This window comes from Adiantum capillus-veneris, chromosome 22 (assembly GCF_014529385.1).
Source record: "Adiantum capillus-veneris isolate H3 chromosome 22, ASM1452938v2, whole genome shotgun sequence".
Lineage (NCBI taxonomy): Eukaryota > Viridiplantae > Streptophyta > Polypodiopsida > Polypodiales > Pteridaceae > Adiantum > Adiantum capillus-veneris.
In genome coordinates this window covers 65,958,060-65,970,775 of record NC_140952.1, presented here as the reverse complement: position 1 = coordinate 65,970,775, position 12,716 = coordinate 65,958,060, and the positions used below count along the sequence as shown (strand labels likewise).

Here is a 12,716-nt window from a genome sequence, read left to right as displayed (position 1 = left end):
GTATCGGCTGCGGCAAGAGGCTGAAACCAAAAACGCTGAAGGGGTCTTGCTGCTAGCCAAAAACACTAGGCTGATTTGTATCTACAATCCCAAAGCGCTGATGGATCTGATGCATGCGAGGCTGATCTGACTCTACCAATGCAAAACGCTGAAGTGCTTGATGAGGCTGGCGTTAGTGATGGCTAAAAACGCTGATGGTCATCATGTGGAAAACGCTAGACTGAGAAGCTTGCTGGCGATGGCAGAGATCTGCAAACGCTAGAGTGCTGATGATCGATGGCGAAGGCCTGCTGTTGAAGGAAAAACACCAAGGATGAGGGGAAGATGAAAAACACTAGAAGTTCATGAGGGGAGGGAGGTACTGCTGAGAAATTGCCTGTTGAGTGGGAAGCTCCTGCTGGCTCTTCTGCCAGAAAGTGCTAACTTGGGTTTGCTTATATATTAACTTAGCAAAATTGCCCTACCTACTTTTGTTGGAAACTCACTTAAAAATAATAAGTGAAAATAACCAAAAAAAGAAAAATAGGCTAAATGCACTGAAAAATTCCCCTAACTGATGCTAATGGATTCTGATGGGAATTCTGATGATCATGATGTGTGCAACCGAAGGATATGCATCTATGCTATGTGACTGGGCATGCGTGATCTACGAATAGACTCACAAAAGTGCTAGATCACTGCTAGTCTAGACTTGACTGCACTGACTGAACCCTGCTGTGGTGTAGCTTGTCCACGGACACATAGGGTTGGGATGTGTCACGTGACATCCCCTCCTTTTCAAAGTGAGGTATTGGTACCGAACTTTATGGCGTCGAGGGAGATCCCCAACAACATCCGGAATCCTGGAAGGGACTCTTCGCCGGCCCACTCTTCTGTGTGGGTCGTGCGGTACTTGAACTTCATAAAGGTCTGCAACGCTTGCTTCTTTGGGCCGCGCCGAAAGCGACTCAAAGTCTTCTGAATCTCCTTTCTTGCTTCAAATTCGTCTAGAGTCCTGCTTCTTTCGTCTTCAAGAATCTCCATGGCTGAAAATTCCTGAAACCATCTCCAACACAAAACCATGAACATACCCATTACATGTAAAGTGAAGAAAAATATTCTTGTCTCTGCTAAAGACTGTGTATGCAATGTAGATGAACATAGAGACGGAGTGACAACCCGTTCATCAAACACATGCAAACAATGAGGTCGAATCTTTTCTATTTGATCGAATCAATCAACTGTGGCAAATCACAATGGAAATGCCTATGCTTGGTGCTCATACAATCATGTACTCTTTCGGAAATTGTGTCATGCCAAGGAAGAAACATGGAATGTGACTTCCTGACATACAAACTTTTCAGCTTTCCATGCACAATCCACATACATTCGTGCTCATCCATGAGAGAAACGTGCTCAACATACAATATGTCATGTCTAGTAAAAGGGATCGCATAACGGTGCTGACTAAAATACACGAAACCTTCACGAATGGAACACTCGAACAATGCGTGCATATCAATCATGCGAACACATAATACTTCCTGTGATGGTTCTTTGGACCAAGGCTCGAGAGCCAAGATCGCTTCTTCAGGATCTATCGAATCTTCTTGTGGGGCATCTGTGGACCTCGACTCAAAAGCCAAGATCGATTCTTGGGGATTGATCGAATCTACAATGAGGTTATCTTCACTAGAAAAAGCATCAACTAACACATCATTCTTGCGAACAATCACATCTTCTTCATGCAACTCATCATGCTTGTGAGAAATCACATCTTGATCATGCAAATCATCATGCTTGTCATTGTCATCCAAATCATTATGCAAATCATTGGCATCCAAATCATCATGCTTATCATTGTCCTTCAAATCATCATGCTTAGCAATATCATTCAATTCATCATGCAAGTCATGGTCAATCAAATCATCATCATGCTTCACACAATCATGCAAATCCTGTGTATCATGCTTTCGAGAAGAAGAGACTGAGAGAGTCTCCTTTTCCCGATCCTGTGTATCATGCTTTGGAGAAGAAGAGACCGAGAGAGTCTCCTTTTCCCGATCCTGTTGCATCTGTGTCTGTATTCAAGAAAAGAGTCGCAATATCTCTTGCCTTATTGCTTTGTTCTCGCGATGAAACTTGGCTTGCATTTCTTTGTTCTCTCGATCAAATTCTGCTTCCCTTGCTTTGGCTTCCAAGCGTGCTTGCTCGCTCTCACGCGCTATGCCTGCCATTCCTTCTTTGTATTCACGATCTATGGCTGCCCTTCGTTCTTCATAATCCTTTCTTTGTGCTTCTCTTTCTTGGTCTAACTCCTCCATAGGAGTTCGTGCAATCTTTGTCGTAGATGGGGAAGGGTCGGAAAAACCTTCTGGTGAGGAAAATTCTTCTTCGCCTCTCTCATGCTCATCACCTCCAAGCGAAGTATCCAATCCGCTTCGAGTGATGACCATTCTGCAATCGGGGGTTCTTGTGGGTTCTTAAGTTCACGAGAAACTTGGGTTCTTGCGGGTCTTGGGTTCTTAAGTTCACGAGGAACTTGGGTTCTTGCGGGTCTTGGGTTCTTAAGTTCACAAGGAACTTGGGTTCTTGAAGTTCTTGAGGTGTTCTTTCGCCTGAAAATCGCGTTGGAGAAGGATCTTCTCTTCACCCGAGTTCTACTCCTTTCTGCGGGTGCACCCCTTGGTGGCCTTGCGCTCACACGAAGGTTGCTTTTTCCCACCTCACGTCGATTGGCCGGCCGCTAAGTGCACGGTCCGCTCTCAATGAGTGAAAAGAGACACAAGGGGAGGACAAGCCCTTCTTTCTTGGGATTCTTGTCACTCTTCAACAAAACACGATTAGGAATCGCCACGCCCAAGTAAACTTGGGTTCGTGCGACCGCAACAAGCAAACAAATTCTTGTGGTTCTTTCCTTGAGTAATGCAGAACACTTCCAAAGCTCTAATACCAATGTAACGTGTAGCGGAATGAATTTTGTATTTTCTCAAGATTAGTGATCTTTATTGTTCAAGGTTCCTTTTAGTTCTTAAGGAAAGAGAGAGATTTTCGTCTTATGGAGAGTGCTGTGATCACGAACAAAGTCAGTGGATATTGTGCGTGCAAGTGAATGAGACTGAGAGAAGGAGAGAGAAGAGATACGACACCCGAGAGGTTGTAAAACACTCCTCCGAAGGCACCACTCTCATCGGCGAGAGTGGTCTACTTTGATTGCACAAAGGTGTACAATGCGAATGCAATGGACTGATGCAATGGGACTATGCCGATGACGACGACGGTGATGACGACGGCGACTTGATTGGCTGAAATCTGAGATCTTCTAATCGCTGAATTTACGGATTGTTTCGGTGGTGGCTGAAAATGACTGTTTTGGCTGTGTTTTTATGGCTGAAAATGGGGGAACATCTGTAACCAACTTGGGGGCTGATCTGCTTCTGTGTCTAGGATGAAAACTGCGTGTATCGGTTGCGGCAAGGGGCTGAAACCAAAAACGCTGAAGGGGTCCTGCTGCTAGCCAAAAACACTAGGCTGATTTGTATCTGCAATCCCAAAGCGTTGATGTATCTAATGCATGTGAGGCTGATCTGACTCTGCCAATGCAAAACGCTAGAGTGCTTGATGAGGCTGGCGTTAGTGATGGCTGAAAACGTTGATAGTCATCATGAGGAAAACGCTAGGCTGGGAAGCTTGCTGGTGATGGCAAAGATCTGCAAACGCTAGAGTACTGATGATCGATGGCGAAGGCCTGCTGTTGAAGGAAAACGCCAGGGATGAGGGGAAGATGCAAAACGCTAGAGGTTCATGAGGGGGGGGAGGTACTGCTGAGAAGTTGCCTGTTGAGCGGGAAGCTCCTGCTGCCTCTTCTACGAGAAAGTGCTAACTTGGGTTTTCTTATATATTAACTTAGCAAAATTGCCCTACCTACTTTTGTTGGAAAGTCACTTGAAAATAATAAGTGAAAATAACCAAAAATAGAAAAATAGGCTAAATGCACTGGAAAATTCCCCTAACTGATGCTAATGGATTCTGATGGGAATTCCGATGATCATGTTGTGTGCAACAGGAGGATATGCATCTTTGCTAAGTGACTGGGCATGCACGGTCTACGAATAGACTCACAAAAGTGCCAGATCACTGCTAATCTAGACTTGACTGAACTGGCTGAACCCGGCTGTGGTGTAGTTTGTCCACGGACACATAGGGTTGGGATGTGTCACGTGACACTTCTACAAGTGTGTAGAGCCCTATGCTAGAGACTTGACCACCCATAAGAACCTCTATGCTTTTACATATACAGATGCCCACGGAGTGCAAGTTTTGATGGTAGATAAGTATGGACGTGAGTACAAACTTGTTGATCCAATTGACCTAGAGAGATACACGTACAAGGGTACTCCAATCTCTACTTACTTTCAACCAAACACGATACCAGAGTACATATCAGAGAGGATTCCACCGGGATTCTCTCCAAGACAAGAGGTGACTGTCACCAGGAGGTGTATTTTTCCTGTTGCCTTCCATAAATAAGTATTAGATATATTTATTTTATTTTTACTTGTTTGTTCCGGAACCCTTGAAAAGGTGCAAGTGGACATTGCATGGCCAGTGTGAAACGGCTGCAGCCAAATGGGTTTCTCACATCGGGGATCTAGGTCGGTCAGACAGGGACTGCCCGGGTCAGTTTAGCACTGAATTCTGATGAGTATGGAAGCTCGTGTGCGCCAAACTGGAATTTGGGCCACTCGTCAAGTCACTGCAACTTTATAAGTTGAAAGGGGCCAGTAAATTAACCCACATTGTAGATGTTGGTCAAATGGTAGTCTTCAATGATGGTCAGGAGACAGATAGGGACGCCATGGAAGCATCTCCTAAAATTTAGGGAACTGCTATTTTTGACCGGAAAATGTGTTCGCGTCATTAGCTCTGGAATGACAAGGGGAACATTTTATTGCTCTGTTGCGAAGTCAATTGACGCACCACTTGAGATATTTTTAGCAGGGAAAGCCCAAACTCAGAAACTGGGCGACGTGTCAACCTTTGAGCGATTCTGCCACTCTGAGAGGAAAAAACGAGCTGCATATCAACAAAGGGGGCGCCATTTTCAGCCTCAGGTGGATTGTAGCAGGTACAGAAGCTATGGAATGCTTACCTTGCCCTCTATGCACAGTATGGTGATGGGAGTGATGCCGCGCACGCTACATACTGCTCTCTTTCTCCCCTACGTACAGTATGTTATGCCCCACTAGTGGGCTTCTCATTTGACCTATGTACAGTTCTGGGGGTTTATGCGCGTTTGCCAAGGCAAGAGCCTTCTGAACAGGAACCGGATTAGCTAATTGGTAGTCCCCCACAGGTACGCACAGTTCCATCACGAAAGATTGCGAGTTTGGAGAGTTTTCTCGCGTGAAAACTCGTCCAATTCACAAGGGAACTGTCCCATTGCGTGCGGGAGCCCTTGGGACACGCGTAGGCGTGTTCGCTCCGCTAAAAACGATCCGAAACAGGGAATTACAGCCTGCTGTGTTTTTCTGCAGGTTTAGGGTTTCGCACCTAAACTGCAAGGGAACATCGGGGGAGCCTCGTGAGAGCCTTGGGATGCGTGTACAGGCTTTTGGGCTCCCGGCAGTGAAAAACAGAGAATTACAGCCCGCTGAATTTTTGTGACAGCTCACCAGAAAGCTTCCAGATATCGAGGGAATCTGTCCTAGACAGGTGTTTTTGACCTATAGGGTTTTTTGCGCCGTTATGCTGTCGAAATCCGGTCGAAAACCTGCGTTTTCAGCCCTCGCCAAGTTTGGACAGCTTTGTGAAAGCTTGTGCTAAGTGGTCAGATCGTCTACCTTAATTTGAATAAAGAAATACCGAAAGGGGCGCCAGTCTTTGGGGCCTACAGGGTGTCGGTCTCGTGTGCGCAGTGACATTCTAGTCGCTTGACGCAACTGTGTTCTCGTCCCTTCTCAGTGCTCTATGTAAAGTTAATAGGTAATTGAAATAGTACCGCCCTCTACGTTGTATAGGCCGGTTATATGGTTCCATCGATGGGATAGTCACTTTTTCTTCAAAAAGTGCAGCGTGGATTGTTGTGGGTGAAAGCAACACAGAGCTTGTCGATATGGCAGAGAAGAGAGACCAAGTACCTGAAGAGGGATCTTCCTCACATGGCACAGAGAAAATTCCTTCAACTCTTCAAGAAGAGGACAGGTTGTTAAGAACTCAACTGCGTTGCTGCATGGACATGTTTCAGCAATTGGCTAACAACCCAAGGATGCAGGAATTCTTACAAGCTCCGACACAGGGTTTTCAGCCTCCTACATGGGGCATGACTGAGCCGTTGCAAGAAAAGGAGATTTCCAATGCGCAGAGGACTCATGATGCTCGAGGAAAAGCCCATGTGGTTGAGCAACTAGCGGTGTCCAATGATCCAAAGCAACTTGCTTTAGCTGGACAGGAACCGTTTGTGAATGGTCAAGGGAGAAATGAACAGGCTATGTGTCAGACCCTTCCATTACCTAATACTTATCCTGGTTATTTTGGAGGTGGTTCAGTGTTTCAAGATATGGCTGGACCTTCCACAGGTTATATGCCAGGGAATGTGTTCGGGACAATGCAAACAGGCATGGGTAACCCTCTGTATGCGAACATGGGTGTCCAACCAAGTTTTCAGGGTGCCTATGGTCAGTTTCGAGTGCCTGGAACACAATTTGGTATGGCTGGTTTTTCGCATCCATACGTACAAAATGCAGATATGACAGGGAAAACAGTTGATGCGAGTGCTGGAATGAACACTCATGGAGCACCACTGTTATAGGCACCTGTTTATGATAATGTGGCTCCTTTGAGTCAGCTTAAGGATTACAAGGAAGGTGGGCAGGGAGTGAAGTTTGAAACTTTCAGAGGAACTGAGGACCAATTGACGGCTTTGACCTTCATACAGCAGTTCGATGCAGCTTATGCTGGAGGAAACTTCACGGAATCTTCAAAGATATGCAAGGCTGCCACTTTCTTGAAAGGTAATGCGCTCCAATGGTGGACCGCATTGTTTAACCAGGGTCAAGCCCAACAACGTGGGTCCAATTCAAACAACTTTTTGCGCTTGCATTGTTGACAAATACTTTTGAAGTGGATGTGATGATGGAATGGCACGAGTTGAATGCTAAACTGTGTGCAGATCTGGAAGAGTACAATAAATGGTTTTGGGCCGCACTGTTGCCAGTCACCTCTTACAGGTTTGTGCCATTGTCAGAACAGATTGAGAAGTACTGTTGCAGATTGCCCAAGAAAATCAGGGACTACTGCACAAAGACTACTATCATGAATATGTTTCAGTTGATAGAGAATGCAAGAGTGGCCAGCAATCTGTCGAAGGGAGATTTCGATGGATTTAATAGCCACAAGAAAGGATCCCAGGGTAAACAGTTTTCAGCCAAGGGCAATGTTGCAGCAAAGCCTTCTGAGCCTCCCACAAAGAAGCCCTCCACTAAAGAAGGTGATACGTCCAAGAAGCAGTCTAAGTCTTCTTCGGGACGAGGACAAGGACAAAAGAGGCATTTTTCTGGCAAAACTTTTGAAGAACGGAAAGCTCTTAGGGAGGCCAAGAAATGCTACATTTGTGAACAGGAAGGACACTTTGCAAATGAGTGCCCACAGAAGAAGTCACAGGATAAGGATGACAAGTCAGACCATAAAGGGAAGAAGCCAAAGCCGAGTGCAGGACTTGTTCCAGATTTGGTTGGAGATCAACCAAACACAGATGCCACGGAGCTGTGCAGAGCTTGGGGCAAAGTTAGAGACCAGACAGTGCTGGTTTTCTTTGATCCAGGAGCTCGTGCAAATTTCATATCACCAGAATTGGCATCAAAGTTGGGCATTCGTGTAGAGGAGATGGGTATGACAGGCGAAGCAGGTTTGGCATGCCTAGGACATTCAGAGCCTGTTACTCCCATTCTGGGAAAGCTTCGTCTGCACATTCAGAGCTATGTGGATGCGGAAGAATTTCATATTATGCCGCTTGAGGGCTGTGATGTGTTATTGGGTATCCCATGGTGTTATAGGTTGCATGCTATGGTGGATACTTACAACAAAAATATTACCCTTGTACATAGAGGAAAGACTCATGTCCTTGATGTAAAGCTTAAAGGCGAGTCTGTTCCAGTTGTTTCTGCTTCTGCTATTTCATCTGTAATAAAGAATCATCTTTCTGCGTACTTGATCTTTGCAAAAGAAGTACCTCAAGTTGTATCTAATTTGTCTACCTTAGATAAAGCCAGGTCAACTTTTTTGAGTGGTTTCAGTGATTGTTTTTTGGACTCTTTGCCAGGGGAGTTACCTCCTGAGAGACCTAAGGATCATTCTATAGATCTTGTTCCAGGTTCTAGTCCACCGAATAGACCACCATACAGGGTTAGTGCAGCCCAGTAGAAAGAGATTATGGGTCAGGTCAACGAGCTTTTAGAGAAGGGGCTGATTCAGCCCAGTTCATCCCCTTTTTGTTCGCCTGTACTCTTAGTGCAGAAGAAGGATGGTTCATAGCGCATGTGCATTGACTATCTCTCCTTGAATAAGAATACTATCAAGAACAGGTTCCCCATACCAAGGATAGATGACATTCTTGATCGGCTTGAGGGAGCGTCATTGTTTACAACAATAGACCTAAAGAGAGGGTATCATCAGATACGCATTAGACCAGAAGATGTCCATAAGACTGCGTTCAGGACAACATTTGGTCTCTATGAGTTTCTAGTCATGCCATTTGGTCTCACAAATGCTCCTGCCACATTTAATAGAATGATGGACATAATTTTTAGACTACATAGAAACTTCGTGGGTACCTTCTTTGATGACATGATTGTCTACTCAAAGTCTGAAGAGGAGCATAGGGATCACTTGACAGCAGTTTTCAATGAGCTACGCAAGAATAGGCTACTCATCAATGCGAAGAAAAGTGAGTTCTTTTTGCAAGAAATTCACTTCCTTGGGCACATTGTTTCAAAGGATGGGGTACGCATGGATCCCGCTAAAGTGGAAGCAATTAGGTCATGGCCAGACTTGAAGTCCGTACATGACATTCGAAGCTTTCTAGGCTTATGTTCCTATTACAGGAGGTTCATCCGAAATTTTGCTAAAATTGCTTCTCCACTCCATGCATTGCAAGGAAAAGGAGTTACTTTCAAGTGGACAGCCAAGGAAATTTTAGCGTTCAAACACTTGAAAGAGAAGCTGACTTCAGATCCGGTAATTATTTTTCCAGATCTTTCTAAACCTTTTGTGGTTCAATGTGATGCGTGTGGGCATAGTCTTGGTGCAGTTCTAATGCAGAATGGCCAAGTAGTCGCATATGAGAGCAGAATTCTTTTGAAGACTGAAAGGAACTTGCAAGTCTATGAGAAAGAATTGCTGGCAGTAATTCATGCTCTCAGTAGTTGGAAACACTATTTGCTAGGGGCTGATTTTGTTGTCCAAACGGATCATCAAACCTTGCGATATTTTCTTACACAGATGAAGTTGTCTGAGAAGCACATGCGATGGGCAAACATCTTGTCAATGTTCCATTTTCAGATTGTGCATGTGCAAGGGAAAAAGAACGTGGTGGCTGATGCGTTGTCACGAAAGCCCCAAATTTCAACAGTGTCAATTCCGTACCATTGTGAACTAGACAAAATGAAGACACAATATGTTGAAGATTCAGATTTTGCAAGGATCTATGACCAGCTTGTTGATGGGCAACATCATGAGCACTATATGCTTAAGAATGACTTTCTCATGATGCATGGAAATTTATGCGTTACTAAACAGTTACAGCCAAAAATTTTGATGGAAAGTCATGCTCCACCTTATGCTGGGCATCGTGGAATTGATGCGACAATGAAAGGGGTTGAGGCATTCTTCTATTGGCCAGATTTGCGTCAAGATGTTCACACATTTGTAAGATCATGCTTAGTATGCCAAAAAGTCAAATTTGACAGACAAAAGCAACCGGGATTGTTGCAACCATTGCCGATCCTTGATAGGCCATGGGAAAGTATAGCAATGGACTTTATCTTTGATCTTCCAAGGACGCAAACAGGAAATGATGGGATTTGGACTATCATTTGTAGGTTCAGTAAGCAGGCCCATTTCATTCCTGTTAGGAAGAAGATAAAGCCAGAACACATGGTCAAGATATTCATGAGCAATATCTTTAAATATCATGGGATGCCTCAGTCAATTGTCAATGACAGGGATCCACGTATGACGAGTCTTTTCTGGAAGGCATTGTTTGAGAACATGGGCACTACGCTAAAGTTCTCTTCTTCCTTTCATCCGCAAACTGATGGACAGTCAGAAGAGGCAAATTCTACTGTCTTGGACCTGCTCAAATGTTATGTCTCAGAGCACAAGGCAACTTGGGAACACCATCTCCCATTGGTTGAATATGCTTACAATAACACTGTGCATACGTCAACAGGTAAGGCACCATTTGAGATAGTGGAAGGAGGAAATAAAGTCCCACCCATTTTGCAGACTAAGGAAAAGATATTTGAGGCAGACAAGTATGTGCAAGATATGGATGAAACATACAGGAAGATAAAGATTGCTCTTGAGAAGACTCAGGCTAAGCAAAAGAAAGCTGCCGATCGTCACCGTCGTGAACTTGTATTTTCACTTGGTGATTGGGTACTTTTGCGCTTTGAAAAGGCCAGGTTAAGGAAAAGGAAAGGCAAGGAACGCTTGTTTCCTAAGCTCAGTATGCGATATTATGGTCCTTTTCAGATTTCAGAAAAGATCAGCGATGTAGCTTACAGGTTAAAGCTACTAGAAGGCTGGAAAATACATAATGCTTTTCATGTCAGCCTTCTAAGGCCCTTTGTTGGTGATGTGCCAGAGAATATGCTTGATGAGGAACAACCTGAAGTGGAAGAATTGGATGAAATCCTTGTTCCTGAACAGATATTGGCACATAAAGAAAGAAAGGTTAGAGGAAAGGTTGCAAGAAGCTATTTGGTGAAGTTCAAGAACTATCCATCATTAGATGCCAAATGGATGGAAGAGTCTGAATTGCTTGATTCACCTCACCTATTGCAATTGTATCTTGAAGCCTTTCAAATGGAACCCACAGTGACTTGATGCAGCCTTTTTGGAGCAAGGCAAGAGCATGGTTCATGATGCTCAAGAGAGTAGTTAAGCAATTGTATCTACTCTTTCCATACAGAATTTAGCTACAGAAGTTTGTGCTCAGGAGTACACTAGAAGACTTCTATGCTTGGTATATGTGTCATAGCTAGGTTGGTGGGATTGTTTAATCGTCCAACGCAACATTTCCGGAACCATGTATATCTTGGATTCCCATCATAGAGAATATGTGATATCAGGAGATATCTGCATGTATTATGGGCATGCAAGCGAGGTCGCTTGCAGTATTTCAAGGGTGGGGTGTGTCACCAGAAGGTGTATTTTTCCTGTTGCCTTCCGTAAATAAGTATTAGATATACTTATTTTATTTTTACTTGTTTGTTCCGGAACCCTTGAAAAGGTGCAAGTGGACATTGCATGGCCAGTGTGAAACGGCTGCAGCCAAATGGGTTTCTCACATCGGGGATCTAGGTCGGTCAGACATGGACTGCCCGGGCCAGTTTAGCACTGAATTCTGATGAGTATGGAAGCTCGTGTGCGCCAAACTGGAATTTAGGCCACTCGTCAAGTCACTGCAACTTTATAAGTTGAAAGGGGCTAGTAAATTAACCCACATTGTAGATGTTGGTCAAATGGTAGTCTTCAATGATGGTCAAGAGACCGATAGGGACGCCATGGAAGCATCTCCTAAAATTTAGGGAACTGCTATTTTTGACCGGAAAATGTGTTCGCGTCATTAGCTCTGGAATGACAAGGGGAACATTTTATTGCTCTGCTGCCAAGTCAACTGACGCACCACTTGAGATATTTTTAGCAGGGAAAGCCCAAACTCGGAAACTGGGCGACGTGTTAGCCTGTGAGCGATTCTGCCACTCTGGGAGGCAAAAACGAGCTGCATATCAACAAAGGGGGCGCCATTTTTAGCCTCAGGTGGATTGTAGCAGGTACAGAAGCTATGGAATGCTTACCTTGCCCTCTATGCACAGTATGGTGATGGGAGTGATGCCGCGCACGCTACATACTGCTCTCTTTCTCCCCTCGTACAGTATGTTATGCCCCACTAGTGGGCTTCTCATTTGACCTATGTACAGTTCTGGGGGTTTATGCGCGTTTGCCAAGGCAAGAGCCTTCTAAACAGGAACCGGATTAGCTAATTGGTAGTCCCCCACAGGTACGCACAGTTCCATCACGAAAGATTGCGAGTTTGGAGAGTTTTCTCGCGTGAAAACTCGTCCAATTCACAAGGGAACTGTCCCATTGCGTGCGGGAGCCCTTGGGACACGCGTAGGCGTGTTCGCTCCGCTAAAAACGATCCGAAACAGGGAATTACAGTCTGCTGTGTTTTTCTGCAGGTTTAGGGTTTCGCACCTAAACTCCAAGGGAACATCGGGGGAGCCTCGTGAGAGCCTTGGGATGCGTGTACAGGCTTTTGGGCTCCCGGCAGTGAAAAACAGAGAATTACAGACCGCTGAATTTTTGTGACAGCTCACCAGAAAGCTTCCAGATATCGAGGGAATCCGTCCTAGACAGGTGTTTTTGACCTGCAGGGGTTTTTGCACCGTTATGCTGTCGAAATCCGGTCGAAAACCTTCGTTTTCAAACCTCGCCAGGTTTGGACAGCTTTG

The 12,716-nt window shown here is 44.8% G+C and overlaps 2 pseudogenes; both read right to left on the bottom strand.

The window, feature by feature from the left end:
- LOC147429503 (uncharacterized) overlaps positions 1–12,716 on the bottom strand; it is a 54,005-nt pseudogene that overhangs the window by 23,934 nt on the left and 17,355 nt on the right.
- LOC147429504 (uncharacterized) lies at positions 1,200–2,435 on the bottom strand (annotated as a pseudogene).